The sequence below is a fragment of the Canis aureus genome, chromosome 25, assembly GCF_053574225.1.
Source record: "Canis aureus isolate CA01 chromosome 25, VMU_Caureus_v.1.0, whole genome shotgun sequence".
Classification (NCBI taxonomy): Eukaryota; Metazoa; Chordata; class Mammalia; order Carnivora; family Canidae; genus Canis; species Canis aureus.
In genome coordinates this window covers 46,164,127-46,184,185 of record NC_135635.1, presented here as the reverse complement: position 1 = coordinate 46,184,185, position 20,059 = coordinate 46,164,127, and the positions used below count along the sequence as shown (strand labels likewise).

The following is a 20,059-nucleotide window of genomic DNA, read 5'->3' as shown; positions in this document are numbered from 1 at the left end:
TTTCTGTGAAGATGAAACACTGCTAACCCCAGAAGAAACCTAGAAATGATGATGTCCTGGGCAGGAATATTTGGTACAAACATGAGAGGCTTTTTCCCCCTCAAAACAAAGTTAGGATTTGTGAGAGAATCCTGGAATGTGAAATAAAGGTGTAGCAATGCAGACAGTGTTTAAACAGTGATTCAACTATCAAGCCATAGGTTAAGGTACTAAAGAGTCATGGGCATAGGACTAGAAACAAGAGACACTCCATAAAATCTAAGACCGTCTCTATCCGGACTGGTCAACCTAAAGCTTTAAAGTTAAACGAAAGGGGGGCAAAAACTCACTGGGCAAGAAACTGAACCCCCAAATCAGAACACCTGATTGGTGAATACATTAATCACACATGAACAACCTTCACTCCCTTTCAAGGGTCCAAAATGAAGGAGGACGAAACATCAGAGGAGACTCCAAGTTACAAGTGTAAATAGATCAGTGTCATAAATGAGGCCCTGAGGATACTAGACTGCCTTCTGTGCTGGAGGAAGAGGGAGTGTCTAAAAACATAAATGAATCTATAAATGCATGCTGACCTAAGTGACTTTGGAAATGAGTGGGATCTTTAAGATTAAAAGGCAAGACACTATATTCTAGCTGATAAAGCTGTTTCTCATGAGGAAATGGATTAAACAATTCTTACACTGCTATATATGTATACTGGGATTGAACAATTAAACAAATGAATAGCAAATGGTGGGAGCCAGGTTTCTCACTGTCAGAGAGGGAATTTACAGATGAGCAAGGGGAAGAGGCTAAAATGATCCCTGGAGCAAAGGCTTTACTCTTACTACAAGGATAGCTGCATACAGAAATATTTATACATATGTGTATATACACAGGTTACTATGCCCACATATATCTCCTTGCTCTGTCAACTGAGAGGGCCCAGATAAAAAATAACTCAGTAGCAAAGGGCACGTCTAGCACTCAGATCTTGATTTCTAATACATTGTTCAACAAAAGAAATTAGAGTTCCTTGAAGAAATGACAGATTTTAGAGCTGGGGTAGGAAATATACACAATGAGCCTGGCACATCTTCTAGTGTCTGAAAATAATGAAGTACTCTAAACCAAACCAAACCAAAACCACCCCAATGCCAAAGGAAAGAGCTTCCAATGGCCATATCCAGAGCAATCTGAATAGGAAATTACTGGATCATAAAAGTATAAAAACACATAAAATGAAGTATAAAACAAAGTATGGATTCAAACTGATATAAATTTTAAAAATAATAAATAAGCCAAATAAAAACCTATATTGCTAGGTAATAATTTGTGGTTTAATGGAGTGTAACATGGAGGAGGAACATTCTCTTCTTTCCTCACTTGACTATCTGAGAGGGCTGCATCAGAAGAGAAATGAGTAAGCAGAGTTAGGTGAAGGGTGAGAACACAGCTTATAGAAAGAACATCTAAGGAGTTCTTGGAAAGGTACGGGATACTGGCTATATAGCATGCAGACTATCCCTATAGCGATAACCATCTAGTGTGAAAGAGAGAGCAAACTACACATGGACCTCCCTTGTATTAAACATGGAGATTATGAACACGCGGGGCCTAGTGATAGAGGGTTTTGTTTGTTTGGGGGTAAATCTGTTTCCCATTGGGTCTGTATTTGAGCCCCCAGGTAAATAAAGCCTGAGAAACAATGGAATAGCACTAGCTAAGGTGTTATTAGCATAAATACAGGCGACCCTTCATAAAGTCAACAAATGTACATATTCTTCTTAGGTTATTACAGTGTGAGGTGCTTCTCAAGAATTTGCTTCAAGAAAACATTGCATTAGGTTGCGTATTGGAAAACCTACATGTGAAGTCAGGTTTCCTGCACTGAAGACTTTTGAAAAGTGTGGAAGATGCACAAAGGACTTAAGTCACAAAAATTATTAAGAGTTTGAAAAGTCACAATCAAGAGGCAGCTATAGGAACGCCCCTCTATTGGATGCTGTTAATTAAGCAGTTGTTTAATTAAGCCAATTAGAGGTGAACTTAAAAAAAGGAGGTGGAGACAGCTATATAAAAAAATTATAAAATGAACACAGCTTGAACTTATCACCAAGCCCTGAGGCACCATCAAGAGTCAGACATTTAATTGGCAGGCACTCTGGCAGCTATAATTATTTTGACAGTATGTGGCTTTCATTTCTCTTTTCCCTAACTCTTCCTTTTTAAATGTATTTTTGCATCTCTGCTGTGAATCCTTTTTCTAAAATATAAGCTCTAAGATGATGATGACTATGGGGATTTTTAGGAGTCTGGGTCATAGCACTCTGCTGGATTTTACCAGATTTGGCAATATCCCACAGAAAACTAAAATGAAAACTATACTTCTTAGAGTCTGTGCTTAAAATAGAAGTTCTACCCTATCTATCATATGACAAGAGCTAATATAAAAACATCATCATCAAACAATCATACTCCTTAGTGTAGGGAAACATGTTTCTAAGATAGATAAAACGGTTAAGTCTCCAGTTAGCATCCTTGGTCAGATGATTCATATACTTTTGTATACTATGTAATGGAGAAGTAATTGTGCCTAGAGTGAGAGAGGATGGTTCTCCTACTTTTTTCATGTTTACATTTGTTTCTTTTAAAACAAATGGATAGTGATGTATAGTTTATGACATTTTCACAAAGCTCCAGGTCACTATTATTCAAATACACTAGTTTTCTCTGACATTTTTAGAGCTTCTAAAAAGTGAGATGTGTTGTTCCTTTGAAAGATGTTTTAAAACTAAGTACTGAACTGCGTGTTGGCAAATTGAATTTATTTTTTTAAAGATTTCATTTATTTATTCATGAGAGACACAGAGAGAGACAGACAGAGACACAGAGACAGAGACACAGGCAGAGGGAGAAGCAGGCTCCATGCAGGGAGCCCGACGTGGGACTAGATCCCGGGTCTCCAGGATCACGCCCTAGGCTGAAGATGGTGCTAAACCGCTGAGCCACCCAGGCTGCCCAGCAAATTTAATTTAAATAAAAAACAAACAAACAAAAAACCCAAAAACTAAGTGCCGAAAACTGGATTAGGCAGGTAAAGAACAATACAAACCATAAACTCAAGAAATCTGTTCTTTAATAAAAGAATGTATACAAACTACTACATCTTTTAATCAGTGCTTTCAAAAGATATCTGATAATAATGGCCTTGTAGCTTTAATTCTGTGATCAGGATGCACCTAAGCACTAATTAGGCTTTTCTGGTTTTTTTAAAGCTTTTTATTCTGAAATAATTATAGACTTATAGAAAGTTGCAAAAAAAAAAAAAAAAAAACTATACCCAGAGGTCCTTGTACTCTTCACCCAGTTTCTTCCAATGTTCCAATGGTAAAATCTTGCATAACTATATCATAAAAGCTGATCCAAACCAGGAAATCGACATTGGTACCATTTCACTCACTACATTCAGCTCATTGTTTTTGCATGTACTCATTTGTGTATACATACCTACACACATACCACATAGTTTATGCCTTCTAATCACTGCACAGTATTCCAGAATACTAGTTTATTTAACCACGCTGAAGGACTTAAGTTACTTCCACATGGAGGACTATAACAAAACTGCTACATATGTTGATATAGAGATTTTCTCTGGAATAAATGTCCAAGAGTGCAATAACAGGGTCACATGACAAATGGATGTTTAGATTTGTTCTTTGTTGTTGTTGTTTAAAGAAGTGTTTTTGGAGCACTCATGTGCAAAGTACTGTTCTAGGTGATGAGAACAGAGGGAACAAAATCTCTGCCCTCATGGAACTTATGCTTCAGTGACTTATGTCCTGGAAAAAAACAAGATGCAGATTAAAAAAAATTATGAAACTATAAAATCCTACAAATGAAATGGGATTACAAATGAATTACCCAAATATCACATGTAAGGGAAGAAAACTGGGCTAGATCCCAAGATCCAACTAATACAGAATGGGCTGGACAAAGCGAGTAAAATCAAACTAAAAATTTGTATTAATTATAAATTCTAATTAAATAACTTGATCAGATAGGGAGCAAATGGTATTACCAAGGATTAAAAATATAAACATGTATTATATAAACTGTTACACTACTCTTATGCCAGCACTGTGCTAGAAAAATTTTTGCTTTTTTGTTTTTTATATGGAAGAGTGCCACTTACAATCTGCTTTCCATGTTGTGATAATAGCATGGACCTCAGATGTAGAAGATTAAATAGTTATCTATATCACAGTGATCTTTTTTTTTTAGTATTTATTGTAAGAGAAGAATTTAATTCAGCTCATATCCATACTGCTATTATAATAAATGGACTTCTACCCCAAGTTTAGGACAGAACAAGCTGGTTATCACTAGCCAAAGACAGTATTTGAAAGGTTGTCACAAGGCACCTGGGTGGCTCCGTGGTTGAGCATCTGCCTTTGGCTCAGGTTGTGATCCCAGGCTCCTTGGGATCGAGTCCCACATCGCACTCCCTGCATGGAGCCTGCTTCTCCCTCTGCCTGTGTCTCTGCCTCTCTCTGTGTCTCTCATGAATAAATAAAATATTTAGGGGGATTCCTGGGTGGCTCAGCAGTTTGGCACCTGCCTTCTACTCAGGGCGTGATCCTGGAGACCGGGATCAAGTCCCACGTCGAGCTCCCTGCATGGAGTCTGCTTCTGTCTCTGTCTCTGTCTCTCTCTCTCTGTCTCCCTCGTGAATAAATAAAATCTTGAAAAAAAAAAATAAAATAAATAAAATATTTAAAGTGTGCATGTGTGTATATATATAAATAAATAAAAGAAAGGTTGTCACTTTGTTTTTAACATGGGACATTTCAAAAAACTTCCTCAGGAAAATAGAAATTTCAAAATTATACCTTTTGATGCACAAGCGCCTTATTTTCTGTTTCAAAAAAAAAGGAAATTTGTAGTTTTCATTGTGGAACAAGCAATTATTAACACAACAGTCTTTATTTATTTATTTTTTAAAACACAACAGTCTTTAAAGGCTCCTTGCAGATCATAACTCAATCTGTACTTCTTTACTTTCAGGGTTTTTTTTTTTTTTTTAAAGATTTTATTTATTTATTCATAAGAGACACACATAGAGAGGCAGAGACACAGGCAGAGGGAGAAGCAGGCTCCCTTGTAAGGAACCCGATGTGGGACTCAATAGACTCAATCCTAGATCCTGGGATCAAGCCCTGAGCTAAAGGCAGACACTCAACCGCTGAGCCACCCAGGCTTCCCTTTACTTTCAGTTTTAAGTAACAAAATATTAGGATATTTAAAAAACAAAATAACTTTGAAAAAAGCAAATTGATTCCAACAAATTTAATATTCTATACTGCTGTCATACACCTCTTAGGAGAATGGCTGAGTAGAATTTGAAAAAGAAAAGAGGAACTAGAATGGTCAGATAATAAAGCATATTATAAAACCTTCATAAAAGTGTGATAAAAAGGATTATATTGGCATGAGACAAAGTAGGAGAGAATGGAAAATGTAAAAGCAAAGTCAGCAGTATGTAAAAATTTAGAATAAAAGTGGCATTTTTATCCATGGTAAACAGACAATTCAATGCAATGCAGTAACTGGTTAAGAATTTCAGGGAAGGGTTTGGATTTCTACCATGTATCATGGAGATTAAAGAGTTAAATACTTATATGCCAACCATGAAAATTACAAGAAAATATGGGTATCACATATATCCTGAGGTCATGGAGGAAAATGCAGTAAGATTACCAAGTGATACTAACAGCTCACTTGAATTAGTGATGATGAATTTAAGCAAGACCAGTTAAGTATGGTTATATATATTTTTTTGTTGTCACATTCAGTTTTGCAGCAGGTCCAGACATATACAGAGTAAGAAGAGTTGGCTTTAATCAAGATTGGACAGAAGTGTTAGAGAAAAAAACAAAAAGAATTTTGGCATGCAGATTCCAACATGCACCAGTTCCTCCCAAATTATCCCTGCCTCCTGGTACTCAAGCCTTGTATCACACTCTCCTTAAATGTGAGCAGGATCTGTGACTGGCTCCTAACCAACAAAACAAAGCAATGGTTACAAAAGGACACCTCCAAGACTACATTCCCATTGTTCTATTGGTCTCCTTGAGAGATTCTCTCACTAGATGCCATGGATAAAGTAAGCAGCCTTGCTGGAAGGCTCATGAGGCAAGGAATTAAGGGGCAGCCTCCAGCCAGCAAAAAAAAAACAGACTTCGGGATGCCTGGTTGGTTTGGGTGGTAGCACATGCAACTCTTGACCTGGGGGTTATAAATTCGAGCCCCACACTGGGTACAGAGTTCACTTTATTTTTTTTTTTTATTTTTATTTTTCTGCATCCTGGTGATCACATTTATTGAAAGAGTTGGAAAAAAATTAAAATGCCCTTTAGCTTAAGAATTTTTGAGTTATCTGCAAATCAACTCAATTCAGGAGTGGAAGAATCCTTGGTCATTTCTTTATCAAAATGAACGCAGGTTTCTCTTTTGGATGTCTTCTACATTTAAAGAGGCAATCATACAAAATCTCCTATATTCCATACACGATAAATTCTTTGTTTCAGTCAACTCTTAATGGAGGAGCAACTAGTACAACACCATCTCCCCAGACAAAAAGCATCGGAATATTCCGTTTTGTTGATTTATATATCTCTTCATATGTTTCTTCATCAATTTCTATAGTAGTCACAGTTTCTTCCACATCTCCCAATATCATATTTAAATGCTGATCATATGCATGTAATCTGCCTCAAAGCTCTCGGTCATTTCTCATTTTCACATAAATTTGCTCATCCAGGCTGAGCCTGATGAGATCCAGGGGTTGGTAGTTTGTTGCTGGTCCACGTCGTCCGCCATCTTTCAAACCCCCAGAGTTCACTTTAAAAAGGTAAAACATCAATGCATATAAACCCTGGGGAGATGAAGATTGATGGAGGAAGCTAGTAATACAGCCAGAGAGAGAGGTTTTGCAGGTGTTGGTCAAGGGCAAGGTCTAGGTGTTTTTTCATTGTGTCAGACTTAGAAATTTTGCTTATGACTGATGATGGTGAGCTATGGAGGGCACTGTGTTTCAGGACTTAGAAGGATGTAAATCATTCTACTATTCCCTCACTGAGAAAGTTACTATGGAATGGCTTCTATTCTGGTAAAAGCTCCTTGTCTTGCTCTAGACAGGGACCATGACTTGAGTAGCATTACTCTAGAAAATGAGGGATGGCCTAGAAGTCTTAAAGTGACTGACACAAACATGAATAAAGGGTCAAATGGACCAGTTCAAATAAGCCAACTGAAAAGACAGCAAGAGTTTTGAGGAAAGGATGGAAGTAGGTCTTGCCCAGGAACATGGTAGAGTTTTGAGAATTCTCTCCTTTCCTCCTCCCAAGGAGTATGTAGTATGAAGACAGGAAAAAAAGGGAGAACTATTTAGCATCCTTGGCTCCCTAAATGTCATCAGCACTCTCCAGTTATTGTTAAAACCAAACCATGTTCCCTTAAGGGCAGCAGTGCTGTATGCTCTTGAGAATTATTGCTCTAGACACTAAGAGGGTGGTTCAACTTTCTTCTGCATCTTTAAGGATATATACATAAGCACAAAAATTGATTGATGAGATTTATTTATTTATTTATTTATTTATTTATTTATTTATTTATTTGAGACATACACAGAGAGAGAGAGGCAGAGACACAAGCAGAGAGAAAAGCAGGCTCCTCACAGGTTGCCCGATGCAGAACTCGATCCCGGATCCCAGGATCATGCCCTGAGCCAAAGGCAGATGCTCAGCCACCGAGCCACTCCAGCATCCTGAGCACTAAAATTTAAACATCAGTAGATATGATCACTTTTAGATACTATACAACTATAAATAACAAAGGAAAAGGATAATATAACTGATTTTATTAAAGATAAATGAGTAACATGAGGGCTACAGGTGACAGTTTTCTTAAAACTTGCTATTTTCAGGTGCCTGGGTGGCTCAGCCTGTTATAGTGTCTGCCATTGGCTCAGGTTATGATCCCAGGGTCCTGAAATCAAGCCCCATGTGGATGAGCTACCTGCTCAGCAGGAGTCTGCTTCTCTCTATCCCTCTGCCCCTCCCCTTGCTCATGCACTCAAATAATTTTTTTAAATGATGATTTCCAAAATTTAAAAACTAATCACAAATCATTCTGGACCAGCTATCCGGTGTTTAACACATTACCATAAAACTTAGTGGCTTCAAATAACAAACATGTATCATCTCAGTTTTGGGGATCAGGAATTTGGAGGCAGGGATCCCTGGGTGGCGCAGCAGTTTGACGCCTGCCTTTGGCCCAGGACGTGATCCTGGAGACCTGGGATCGAGTCCCACATCGGGCTCCCGGTACATGGAGCCTGCTTCTCCCTCTGCCTGTGTCTCTGCCTCTCTCTGTGTGTGTGTGTGTGTGTCTATCATAAATAAATAAAAATTAAAAAAAAAAAGGAATTTGGAGGCAGTCTGGCATGGACTATTCTAGCTCAAGGTCCTTCATAAGCTTGTCATCAGGTGTTGGCTTGGGTTTCAGTCATTTGGATGACTGGCTGGGGCTAGGGAATCCACATTTCCAAGATGGCTGGCAGGTTGATGTTGGGTTTTGGCTAAAGTCAGGTCCTCCTCACATGGGTCTCTCTACAAAGCTGCTTGAGCATTCTTGTACCACATGATTATCACTCACAAAACATGATCCAAGAAACCAAAGAAAAAGTCATAATGTCCTTTATGTCCTAGCCTCAGAAGTTAACAAACTGCATTACTCTCCCTTCCACAGTATTTTATAGGTTAGGTAAGTGGTCCTGATTTAGAGAGGGACGGGACAAGGACCACTGGGGAACATCTTGGAGGTTGGCTACTTTTCTAAGCAGAAGCTATTAAAAGCCACTAATAGTAAGTTTGTCTCTCAAATCCAGCAGTAACCTCAAGTTTTCTGCCTCCCAGCTAAAATCACACCTTAGCCCTGCTCAGATGGTTGGGGGGTGAGGGAGGGGGAGAAAGCCTATTTTAAAAATTTTCATGTAAATTGCAGGTATCAACACTTCTTTCTTAGTTGATAAAAGTAGCTCTAACCCCCCAACAAAAAGAATACAAAATTTACTAAGTATATTGCCTGTTGGACCATATTTTCAGCATTCTTATTCTTCTAACTAAAAAGAAGCTAGGAATTTCACTGAAATTCATATTTACCTAACAATAAGAAAAGAGAACAGAAGTTGGCCCTTCCTTAGAGTATAAATTTAAGTATAAACTTTCTATTTTTTCCTTTTAAAAAGTACTTCACATGTTGTTACAAAATATGAAATATATAGTGTTACAACTGATGAAAGTATTAGCAAACTCATATTGTACTCTTAGTAGAGAACAATATGGAATATTGTGTTGAGCACAATGTGGAAACACTGTGTTAAACTCTATATGCATTACCATAACTTGTCCACCTTAGAAATAAAGTAAAAGAAAAAAGAGATACCCTCCTGAGATCACAATGCCATTAAATAGCAAAGCCAGAAATTTACAAGCTTGATGCCTGGCACCTACATATGTGTACTTAATGCCAACCCTCTACTAGCCCAGATTAGAGATAGATCTCTTAGATGGGCTCAGCTTACACAATTCTGAGGATATAAAATTTCAGGTAGACCAAAAAACTCACCAAACTTTAGATTCATGATCAAGCAAACGTTTCTAAAAACAAAATATAATTCTTATGCCAGTCATCTTGCTATTCTTTCTAGTAAAAAAGTAGAGTTAATGCAAACGTGGATAATACAGCAATGCCCAAATTTTATGGAACATTCTCCTAAATGGTACCAACTCTTTTTAAGATAAACTGGCAACATTTATTAAATTTTCAAATATATGTATCACTTTCATAAATATGTGCATATGTACTTTTTATAACCAGCATGAAAAGATGTAAATATGTACCACAGGCAAAATTATGGTATATCCATACAATGTACTGTATGGAACTAGGGGGAAGACTTCTATATTTATTCACTGAATAAACATTTGTGTATACCCCATTTCATAAATAGGAAATTGACCTGGTGGCAAATGGTAAAGACTATTTTCATAAACCTTATAATTTTAGGATCCTTCAGAGAATAAGGTGTTTGTTCATAAAGCAATGAGAAAGGATAAGATCACTTAGGGAGGGGGTGAAATACAAGAAGAGCACTTATCACACCCTTGTAAATTCTTTTATACAACTTCCTTAACAACCAAAGCCTAATAAACATCTCAAAACTTAATGTCCCCCCAAAACAATATATAGCGTCCATACCACAAATATTCCTCTCCAAATCTTGCCCATCTTAGTAAAGGATGCTTTTTATTGTTTCAGTCACTCAGGATACAATCTTTAAGTATCATAAACTCTTCTCTCTCACATTCCACATCCAATCCAACGGGAAAACCTATTATCTCTACCTTTAGAAGATCAAACACTTAATTGATTCTTACTACCTCTAACCTACACCACCTAGTTTTCTTCTTCCTCTCCCTCTTAGGCCTGACATCTTTAAAACGGATCCTTTTAATGACTTCCATCACAGTCAGAATGATACTCATACTTACATCATGGCTTAGAATGATCTTAGAAAATTGTGGCCTTCCAATAATTTCAGGTCTTAACTCCCAACTATTTCCCCTTGACTTACATCAGGCTCACTGGACTCACTGTTAGTCTACTAACATGCCAAGCTTGCACCTGGCCTTATGGCCTTCCATGCTTGTTTCCTCAACTCAAACCGTCCATTATCTCCAGACATTTGCATTACCAACTCTCCTTCTTTCAGAACTATTCAAAAGACAGGAACGGGGTGTCACACTGTTATATACATGTAGGGTAGGAACTCTATTTCATTGCTGTATTCCTACTATATATTTTTATGGAAATAATCATGGTAACATGAGAATAACTGAAAAAGTAAGTCTTGCTGAGATGACATTTAATCTGAGACCAAAAGAATGTGAAGCAACCAGCATAAAAAAGGATGAGAACGAGCTTTTACAGTCGAGGAAGTGAACTGAGTCTTGTACGGGAGGAGTGGAGTAAGCCCAATGAAAGAAATGCAGTTTGATGAAAAAGGCAGAGGAGAAATTGTGTAGGGCCTTATAAAACTGAGGCAGGAAGTTTCTGTCTTCTTTGACAAGAAATGGGAAAGCTTTTAAGCAAATGACAGGAACTGAATGTGTTTTAAAATTAGTCAGGCTGGGACACCTGGGTGGCTCGGCGGTTGAGCGTCTGCCTTTGGCTCAGGGCATGATCCTGCAGTCCTGAGATTGAGTCCCGCATCAGGCTCCCTACAGGGAGCCTGCTTCTCCCTCTGCTTCTCTGTGTCTCTCATGAATGAATAAATAAAATCTTTAATAAAATAAAATTACTCAGGCTGCTGGTGGTACACAGACTAGATGGCACAAAGAAAAGTAAGGAGATCACTTAGAACAGAACTACAATAATCCAGTTATGGTATGATGGTGGTTTGGACTAAAGTCATAGCAGGGCAAGGGATGAATAGAAGTGGACAGATTCTAGATTTTTTTTAAAAAGATTTATTTAAGAGAGAGAGGGAGAGGGAGAAGCACTCAAGCTAACAGTGAGGAAGGGCAGAGGAAAGGGAGTGAGGGAGAGAGTCTCAAGCAGACTCCATGTTAAGCACGGAGTCTGATGCAGGGCTTGATCTCATGATCCTGAAAATCGAGATTTGGATACTTAACTGACTTTGCCACCCAGGTGCCCCTGCCAGAATCAAGACTGACCCTGATAGCAAAATCAACAGAACTGCTATAGGTAGAACAGTGTGAGGCAAAGGAAAAGCAGGAAGCTATAAAAAGATTCAGGATGTGGTATGGAAAAAATTTCAGTGAATAATGATATAATTTATTATAATGGATAAAACTGGATTAGAGTTTGGGGAAATCAAGCTGACATAAAGTAATTTACTAGAAGGAAGGAAATGTATGCTTATAGGTGATAGTTATATATGTACCAAGCATTTTTGGCAAGATACATATGACCAGAGGTTAATTAGGTCTTTTTCACTGTATAAGCTTTATACCATATTTCAATGTCTTAAGAAAGAAATTCATTAATATATCTGTATTAAAAATTAATTTTTCAGCTTTACTGAGTTATAACTGACAGAACTTTAAGATATTTGAAGTGTACAATGTGATCTGATACACATAAACATTGTGACAGGATTTCCCCCACTGACTCAATGAATACACCCATCACACATCTAGGGGTGAGAACATTTAAGCTCTACTGTTAGCAAATTTCATATTTAGGGGTGAGAACATTTAAGCTCTACTCTTAGCAAATTTCAATTATACAATATAGGCTGTCACAACTATAGTCGCTGTGCTATACATTACATCCTCAGAATTTATCTTCTAACTAAAAGTTATACCCTTTTAACCCTCCCTAGCCTCCCCATCTCAGCAACTGCTTTTCTACTGTGTTTCTGGGACTTCATTTTTTTTTTTTTTTAATATAAAGATTCCACATATAAGTGGTAACATGCAGTACTTGTCTTTCTCTGGCTTATTTCACTTAGCATAATGCTCTCCAGGTTCATCTATGCTATTCCAAATGACAAGATTTTCTTCTTTTTAAAAGCTGAACTATATTCGTGTGTGTGTGTGTGTGTGTGTGCGCACGCGCGTGCACGTGCCAGGTTGGGGGGGGGGGGATCCATTTCCACCCAGGTGTCCCTCATTCTTTCCTTTATGCCAATACAGTTTTCCCAAAATAATCTGTTGGAGAGACTATCCTATTTACTATTGTATATGCTAAGCTCCTTTGTTTAAAATAAATTAACTGGGACTCCTAGGTGGCTCAGCGGTTGATCCCTCGGTCCCAGAATCAAGTCCCACATCAGGCTCCCTGCATGGGGCCTGCTCTCCCTCTGCCTACATCTCTGCCTTTCTCTCTGTGTATGTCTCATGAATAAATAAACAAAATCTTAAAAAAATAAAATAAAATACATTAACTATATGTGTGGGCTTATTTCTGGGCTCTCTATTCTGTTCCATTGATCTATGTGTCTATTTGTATGCCAATTCCATACTGTTTAGGCTACTATAGCTTTATAATAGTCTAAATATAGTTTGAAATCAAGAAGTATGATGCCTTTAGCTTTGTTCTTCTTTCTCAAGACTCCTTTGGATATTTGGGGTATTCTGAGGTTCCATACAACTTTTAGGGTTGTTTGTTCAATTCCTGTGAAAAATGCAACTGGAATTTTGACAGGGATTGTATGCAATCTATAGTTCTCTTTGGAGCATCTGGGTTGCTCAAGTTGGTTAAGCAGCTGCTCAGGTTGTGATCCCAGGGTGCTGGGACCAAGTTCCACATCGGGCTCCCTGATCAGCGGGGAATCTGCTTTCCCTCTCCTTCTTTCCCTCTCATGTGTGCTTTTTGTCTCACTCTCCCTCTCTTTCTCTCTCAAAGAAATACAATCTTAAAAAAAGAAAAAAGATCTTGCTAAAAAAAAAATATACACACACCCACACAGTTATCTTTGGTTAATATGGACAGTTTAACAATACTAATTCTTCCAATCCATGGGCATGAATATCTTCCTATTTATTTGTGTCTTCTTCAGTTTCTTCTATCAGTCTTATATTTTCATGATATAGATTTTCCACCTCCTTGGTTAAATTTATTCTGAAGTACCTTATTTTTTTTGATACTATTGTAAATGAGATTGTCTTCCTAACTTCTCTTCCTGATAGTTCACTGTTAATATACAGAAATGCAACTGATTTTTGTATACTGATTTTGTTCCCTGGAACGTAACTGAATTCATTTATTATTTCTAACAGTTTTTTGGTGGAGTCTTTAGAATTTTCTATTATTTGGTATCATGTCATCTACATATAGAATCAATTTTAGTTCTTCCTTTCTGATTTGGATGTTTTTTCTTATCCTTGCCTAACTGCTCTGGCTAGAATTTCTACTATGTCGAATTTTTTTCAAAACTGAATTTAAATGTATACATATACTTTTAAAGATTTTATTTGAGAGAGCGCACAAATGGGGGTGGGGGGTAGGGGAGAAGCAAACTTCCCACGGATCAGGGAGCCTGACACAAAGCCTGATTCCAGAGCCCCGAGATCATGACCTGAGCTGAAGACAGTCACTTAACAACCAACAGAACCATCCAGGTGCCCCTAAATATTTTTTAAGCAAAAAATTTATACCATTCTTTTCCTACAAAGAATCTAAATTGCTTGCATATACATTTAAAACCTAAGACTATACAAATTCCATGTAAGAAAATAGTAAGAAATTCAGGCCACTAAGAGAGTAAATGTTCAAAGAATACGGTTTCATATTATTCTCATTCCTTAAAAGGGGATTGATGTTTCTCACACAAATCCCTATATCTGAGGGTACCATCAGTTTATTAATGTTCATTTACCTTGCATGTGCTGAAGATGCAGTGCTGAGGCACAGTCCTTGTCTTCAAGGAACCCTAACAGCAATGTGTTTATGTGCATGCATAATTGAAATGAAGAACCACTGAAAACAGTGCGGCTCTAGATTGGTGTGACTGACAATGCAGGCAAGGAAAACTTACCAAGACCACTGCAACTGTACAGGTAAAAGATGCTTAGGTACTGAACAAGAAAAAGATCAAATGTTAGGAAGAAAGTACTGATTACTAACTAAATGTGTGAGACTATGAAAAATGAAGAACTAAGGAAAACCCCTAAAACTCTGTCATAATTAGAGGATGGTGGTGCCAGTTCAATTCAGGGGAAACAGGTAGAATGGTAGCTTTGAGAGTTTCAGGGAAAATGAATTCACTGGTTAAACACGTTGAGTCTGAGGTATCTGAAGAACAAACAGGTCTGAGGGCATCCATAAGGACTGTAAAGCACAAGGGATGAGGAGTTTGTCTTCAAGCAATGGTCTTTTTGCTATAGTTTCAGAGATTTTACTCCCTAGGGCAGACAAAAAAATATATATTAACATTAAAATGGTAGGTCAAAGAAAAGGAATTCAAAAAGGAGAAAAGGCAGGCTGAAGAGGTGTTAGTAGAGGGGCATCTGGGAAACTAGGATGGATGGAATCAAAGTTTTAGAATTCAAAATGAAAAACAATTTATTTGACATTAGGAGTCAACAGTCCTAGAAAAGAGATGACTCATGCTGGAGAGAGGAAGACAGCAATGGATGGGGGCAGAAAATCAATACTAGAGCCATTTAGTTCCAAAGTATAAATATATTATTAATAACATTAGCTGTCCCTTATTGAAAACCTACTATGCACAATGAGATACCATCTCACACCAGTGAAAATGGGTAAAATTAACAAGACAGGAAACAATAACTGTTGGAGAGGATGTGAGAAAGGGGAACCCTCTTGTACTGTTGTCTGGAACGCAAACTGCTACAGCCACTCTGGAAAACAGGAGAGAGGTTCCTCAAGAAGTTGAAAATAGAGCTACCCTATGACACAGCAATTGCACTACTGGGGATGTACCCCAAATATACAGATGTAGTGAAACAATGGGACACCTGCACCCCAGTGTTCATAGCAGCCATGTTCACAAAAGCCAAAATGTTGGAAGGAGCCACGATGTCCTTCAACAGATCAATGGATAGAGAGACACAGAGAGAGGGGGGCAGAGACAGGCAGAAGGTGGAAACGGGCTCCCTGCAGGGAGTCCAACGCAGGACTAGATCCCAGGACCCTGGAGTCAAAGGCAGATGCTCAACCACTGAGCCACCCAGGTGTCCCAGCAAATTAAAGTAAAATATTTAACTAATTTAATTTACATGTACATTTAATCCTCAGCAATACTATGAGGTAGGTAACTTTATTAAACATTTTTACCATTGCAAATAAAAAAGACATTTGCCAGGACAAACCAAAGGTCACACCTCTAGCAAATAGAGAAGCTTACTTCTATCGGACAACAAAGTCACTTTCCATTACACCAATTCCTTAAATGCATCATACACAATTATATTAATTACATTATTAAGAATTAAACGTTGGAAATTACATTAACTAATTATATTATCTAACTTGATTTTTCATACTAGTACATCTCAAGTGCTTAATTATTTGCCAAAAGTAGTCGTGTCTAACCAGTTTTTTTAAGATTCTATTTATTTATTTATGTGTTTGTTTGTTTATTTATTTGTTTGTTTATTTATTTATTTATTTATTTATTTATTTATTTATTTATTTATTTATTTATTTATTTATTTTTGGGCGATATTATTTATTCATGAGAAACACAGGCAGTGGGAGAAGCAGGCTCCATGCAGGGAGCCTGACATGGCACTCGATCCCGGGACTCCAGGATCACGCCCTGGGCCGAAGGCAGGCACCACCTGGATCCACCCTGGAACCACCCAGGGATCCCCCTAACCAGTTTTTTTTTTTTGTCATGAACATGTACTATCTCTTATTTGTCTTCTGACCTGATTACAGCAAAAGCACAACTGACTGTGAACTGATTTGATATGAAAAGGAAGTTTCACCCAAAATATAGATGTTATTGCACAGCCTACTCATTTCCTGGTCTTTGTTTTGTTTTTAAAATTTTATGTATTTATTCACGAGAGACACAGAGAGAGAGGCAGAGACATAGGGAGGGAGAGAAGCAGGCTTACCACAAGGAACCTGATGCGGGACTCGATTCCTGGACCCTGGGATGATGACCTGAGCCAAAGGCAGACGCTCAATCACTGAGCCACCCAGGCATCCCCCATTTCCTGGTCTTGGAATGTCTATTTTTACACTCTTCCCCATGAAATAATTTGTAAGAATAGTTTATATCAACTCCCTAAAATTAAAACTCTCAGAAAATAAGTTATCCAGAATGCTCTTAAAAGTGTTAGGATATAATTTTTCTGATGATGGGTCTATGTCCCTGTTTACACATATGGCTAATTAAACACTTGAAATGTGGCTCATGTGACTGAGGCACTAATGTTAAAACTGTATTTGGTTTTAAGTAATGTAAAATTACATAGCCACATTTGGCTAGTGGCTACTATTCTGAACCACGTAGCTCTAGAACAATGGTTCTCAACCTTGCCTGTGCAATAAAAACACAGAGGGGGAACTTTGTAAAACCTAAATGCTTAGTCATTAGCCTATTTGTTTTTAAAGGTCTCCAAAAATGAGATTCAGGCAAAATACTTTTTTAAACGTGGCTAATTTTTAAATGCAGCCAAAGTAGAAAACCATTGCTCTAGAAGTTCTTCTCAAACTTGAGTGCACATAGAAATTACTGGGGCACTAAGTGCAGATTATGTGGTGTCTGGGAGTCTCAGTTGGTTAAGTGTCCCACTCCTGATTTCAGCTCAGCTCATGATCTCAGGGCTGTGAGCTTCCCTGCTTGGGATTCTGTCTCCCTCTCCCTCTATCCCTCCATTCTCCCTCCCTCTTTTTCTCTCTCTCTCAAAAAAAAAAAAATCACTTTCTGAACAACAAATTTTGACATTCTTGTTCATTTAAGGGTACCTGAGTATATTTGTTGAATATTTCTTTTAGTGTATCATCCTCCTGGGAGGTATTGCTACTATCCTGACATTATTAATACAGTAAATTCAAGTGCCTTCTTACTGGAAGTTTTCACTAACTCTAATTTTGTGTAGAAGAGTAACTTCTCTTTCTAGTTAAACTATTTCAGAGTAGTTCTAAGCACAGTTTAGAGGACATTATTATTATTTCTCATTTTATATAACTTCTCCTATGGGAAATCTTATGGTAGTGATAGTGGTAGTTCAAAGTTATTTTTATGCAGTCCTTACCAGCCTAACAGCCTAAAAGACTTGCTTGTTTTTGTATCACCTGGTACATTAGATGCCAGCTAAGAAACTAATACTACCTGTTTCAGCTAGCAAGGATTTCACCGCCTGCAATAAACCATGGAAGTAAACTGAGGAGAAACCACCAACTGTGCCTAAAAGAGAATGATAAGAAAGCAATGGAGCGGACTCAATTCCATGAGAAAGGACCTCTTCAGAGGCAGCGGTGCACTGTCAGACCCTATAAGAATAAACAACAGCAGAGTGTGTCTATGTGTGCTTATAAAAATCCAAGTACCCAGATGATTTTGAGAGCTTGTTTGGAGGTTCTAGCAGGGGAGCGCAGCTACTCGTATACCCTTGACCGAAGAACGGTCCTCCTCTATCGGGGATTTTGAAACATAAAGGATTTGCCCAATCTTTTAGTAGATCATAAGAGAAGGTGAACTTCCTAAACCACCTTACCTTTATTATTTTTTTTTCTTCCACCTTACCTTTAATCTCACTTTCTTTACATTAAGGCTTTTTGTTCTTTTATGCCACATTTCAACATGGTTTTCTTGTCTGAATCTTTGTGCCTTTATCAACTTTTATACATTTGCTTCTGTAGTCAGCGTGTCAGCCAAGAGCCTATTTTAGAGATTGCACACCTAAATAGCACCAGGGGAGAGCAGGAACACTAAGAAGGTGAAGCAGGCTAGACTAGGAAGAACACTGGGAGAAGTGGGAAGTCAAGCAGTCACTAAAGAGAACAGAGATGCAGAGAAGTACTAGGAAGAGCTGTGCCCCTGGGAGAAGACCTCCTTCACTGTGAAGCCAGGAAGTGGAGCTGCTGAAAAGTTACTTTACCTATGACTCTTCCCCTCTCTTCTGGATCAAAATCAGAAATAAGGAAACCGTTGCGACTGAATATGATCTTCTCTCCTCCCCACTGCCTTTCCACCATTTGGACTAAGGCTCTCAGGGAATCTTTATAAGGTACCTGTTGGTTAAAGGGACCTTTTCTTTTTTCTTTCATTCTCTTCCACGATTAATTTCAAAAATAATAAACCATTTAAAATAGGATCACAGGGATCCCTGGATGGCTCAATCAGTAGAGCATGCAACTCTTGATCTTGGAGTTTTAAGTTTTAAGCCAAGCATCATTTTAATAGGGAAATTACCCTGTGAAACACTAACAAATGGTAAAATTAAGCATGTAAAACTGACCAAAAAGCATGCCCATTCTAACATAATGCCCAAATTTCTCCCTGCTGTTTTTTCATGTATTACAGATATCAGGATTTGTAGAATGGCTACAGGGAGACTTTATTTGTTTTGTTAAAAAAAAAAAAAAAAAATGCTAGATGGGCAGCCCGGAGGCTCAGCGGTTAAGCGCCAACTTCGGCCCAAGGTATGGTCCTGGAGACCTGGGATCGAGTCCCACGTCAGGCTCCCTGCATGGAATGGAGCCTGCTTCTCCCTCGGCCTGTGTCTGTAACCCTCTCTCTCTGTGTTTCTCATGAATAAATAAATAAAATCTCAAAAAAAATAAAAATAAAAAAGCCTTTAAAAAATAAAAGTAATAAAAAAAAAAGGAAATGAGAAAAAAAGGAATTTTTCAAATTAAAACACACACATACACACTTGAACAAAATACCAGCAAAATTCCATAAACAAGTATGATTCATTAACTCATTAAGCAAAAATGTTAATGATTCTATGGAATCATGTAAATCATTGTTATTATCTAGTAATTTTTTAAACACTGTTTCTACCTTCTATAAACAAATACACAAAAACATGACTATAGGGCAGTCTGGGTGGCTCAGCGGTTTAGTGCCGCCTTTGGCCCAGGGCATGATCCTGGAGACCCGGGATCAAGTCCCATGTCAGGCTCCTTGCATGGAGCTGGCTTCTCCCTCTGCCGTGTGTGTGTGTGTGTGTGTGTGTGTGTGTGTGTGTGTCTCCCTCCCTCTCTGTTTCTCATGCATAAGTAAAATCTTAAAGAAAAAAGGAAAAAAGAAAACATGACTATCCTATGCAAAGAATAATATGAGGTAATTATCACATGATATTAAAATCTCTTACCTGAAGTTATACAATCAATACAGTACCAACCTAAGAATAGACACAGATCAATGGAATGAATAGGTATGTGTGTAGTATTTCAAATCAGTAGAAAAAGATTAGTAAATGGTCTGGCATAATTAGTTAATTGTCTGGAAAATGTTAGGTTCCTATTTAACACCACGTATCAAAATGAAATTCCT

General features: G+C 37.9%; 1 protein-coding gene and 1 pseudogene across 5 annotated transcripts in view; both read right to left on the bottom strand.

Moving 5' to 3' along the window:
- CECR2 (CECR2 histone acetyl-lysine reader) overlaps positions 1-20,059 on the bottom strand; it is a 175,108-nt gene that overhangs the window by 85,999 nt on the left and 69,050 nt on the right. The window lies entirely within an intron of this gene.
- Positions 6,351-7,121, bottom strand: LOC144297476 (U6 snRNA-associated Sm-like protein LSm3 pseudogene; annotated as a pseudogene).